The sequence below is a fragment of the Camellia sinensis genome, chromosome 8, assembly GCF_055761805.1.
Source record: "Camellia sinensis isolate YWXY chromosome 8, ASM5576180v1, whole genome shotgun sequence".
Classification (NCBI taxonomy): domain Eukaryota; kingdom Viridiplantae; phylum Streptophyta; class Magnoliopsida; order Ericales; family Theaceae; genus Camellia; species Camellia sinensis.
The window spans coordinates 24474457-24477285 of NC_138968.1; positions in this window are offsets into that span (position 1 = coordinate 24474457).

Genomic DNA, 2829 nt, shown 5'->3' on the forward strand with positions numbered 1-2829 from the left:
TGTGAGCCGTGACACCACATTGTTCAAATGATTGAGTTGTACTTGTTATGCCTCCCGTGCTTTTTTTTCTTCTTCAACTTGTTTCATCAGCTCCTCTCTTTCCCTCATAATTTCCTTCCAATCTCTTTGGCGGTCCTCTTTCCCCTTAAGCAACTCCTCATGATCTCTTTGGAGCTCCTCTTTCTCCTTTAACAGCTCCTCGTGATCTCTTTGGCACTCCTCTTTCTCCTTCAGTAGCTCCTCGTGATCTCTTTGATGCTCCTCATGAAGAACCTCCGCTTCCGCTCTCATTGACTCGATATGTTTATCACGTGCTCGTACCGCACTACAAGCTGTGGAAGAGGGTTGTGGGCCTATCCCAAATCCACGCAAGTAATTTTTTTTTTTGCCTCGAGCACTTGCCTTGATAGTTCTTCGTAGGCCAATGGCAACCTCGCATCAGTGGCTACCACTTGTAGATTCACTATATCATCCTGTCATGGAAAAAAAACAATAAAGTATTTTCCAGAAGGAATTTAAAACAACTTTACTAATTGATATGCAACACAATTGGTTTCAACATTCAATACTCACATGTAGCTCAGCACATTTAGGGTCAATCCAGTCTCCCGTCTTCTTGGACTTGTGTGATTTCTTATAAAATTCAGGAAAATCTATATCTCCATCCTCATTTGCCTATTAGGTTTGAAAAAATTCCATTGACGAATTGGATAAAGTAATATTCAAAATCAAGAAGAATCAATAATCCATAACATTACTAAATTAACAACTTCTCACTATAAGTGACATTGCTATAGGAAATTAGCGCGATCCACTTGTATGATTATAAGGGAGCATACCCTTATTTTCTTTACCAGCTTTAGAGCATTTCTAAAAAATTTAAAAAAAAAAAAAAGAATTAGTGAAATTTTTTTACATATTAACGCATAAATTAATTTCAAGAATGGGGTTTCTAATTATTTTGTTACCAAGTGAGATTCATCTTTCCAAGCCACATCAATCAAATATTTCTAGTCCTCCAAGCTCACTCCATTAGGCGGATGACTATAGGGGTCATCAACACCCTTTTCCTCAAGTTCGAGGAACTCTTGCTTTAGATTGTACCTCCAATCCTTGTATAGCAAATATGCCTTTCTATCAAGGATTTATTGAGCTTGTTCATCATTATCAAAATCCTCGCCGATAACAAACTTGTCCTACAAACATAATAAGAGAATTAGTACATCAATTAATTTAAGCAATTACAAATAACATAATAAAGTCATTATTGCAAGATGAATCTCATACTAGCACTGCTTGGACGACCGCATCTTTGGTACTTTGATCGATTTTTCTCCATGACTTCACGCTCTGAAGAGGGCACAACCGTCTAATTTGCAATCCCAACTCATTCGTTGCTGGGGTGGCATTCCCTCTTGTGATTGCGTTCAATACCCAATTGACATAGACATGTAATTTCTCTCTTTTTTTCCTAGCTATTTTTTTCTGCACTCCTTTGCCTAATGTAGGTCCTCGTACAAGAGTTGACCTTGTTCGCCCTGGTACAAAAAGGGAAGCAAGTCACAAATTACAAACATTGCTAATGAAAGTGAAAAAAAATTGGTGTTGGTTGTGGGTCCTGTCACTTTTGTTGCTGCTTGCTGTTGCTGCCTGCTACTGTTTCGCTGTGTAAAGTGTTGGTAAATTTTGCTACAACTTGGATTTGGCTGCTATCGATGCAGCTGGGGCAACTGCCTGTTGGCTGTTGCTGCTGTTGTAGCTGGTGAAGCTTGTTTGTTTTTGTTTTTGTTTTTCTTTGTTGTGTAAGTTTCCTTGTTATGTGTAAAGTAATGTTTGTTTTTGTTTTTCTTTGTCTTTATGGGGTTTTCATTGTCTTACTTTATGAGGCAACACCAAAAAGTGGCCTCCTCGACCCCCGAATTTTGTGTAAAAATTAGGTCCCCAATGATTTAGGAAAAAACTATTGTTAAATTCCAATTTGGAGAATGTTGATCCATTTAGTTGTGTTTTTTTTTTTTAATGAACCATTTGGTCCTATTTAATTTTGATTTGGCATGTGTGGAGTTTACATATTTACCCTTTTGTGAAATTTGGTGTGATTTCTTTTTGTTGATGTTAAGGGTAATGTTTTACATTTCCATTTGTGTACGTGGGTTGTGTTGAGTGATCTACGGTGGGTTGTTTTGAAGTTGCTGATGTTGTTTTTCTTGTAACGTGGTAACTATATTTCTCGATTGTTGGAAGTTTGTCGGGTTGCCTGTTGTTTTCTAGTGCCGACAGCTGTTCTACAATTTTATGCGACGAGTTAAATGTTATTTAGGGGGCAGCTTTTTTATTTTTTTTTATTTTAGGGTGTGGGTTATTTTGATGTTTTTTTTTTTTTTGGAAGGGGGGGAGAGAGGCTGTATGCGGCAAGCTATTAACTATATCCATGCACTATCCACAAAATAGTGTTCATAACTATGTTCGCAAAAAACAAAATTATGATTAACCACCCAAACATTATGTGTCAACAAAATTATTCGTCTCTAAACTCGAGTAGCATTAAGCCAAAACCACCTAACAGTTCTAGTGTCATTCACAAAAAAGTAGAATAAGAACATCCCATAACAATAAGCGATAACATTGCTTGTCACTCAATTTCCATCGTCCAGATAGAACCAAAAAAATAAATAAATACATAGACACATTAAGATTGGGAGAGGGGGGTGTTGGCGTTGCACTATCATAGCGCCCAAGAAATCAGCCCTCTTTTCAGGTCATTTATGAATGCCTTCACCGTTGCCGCATATTAAACAGCTGGCGTCAGCCGGTCCATTGTTTCGTCAA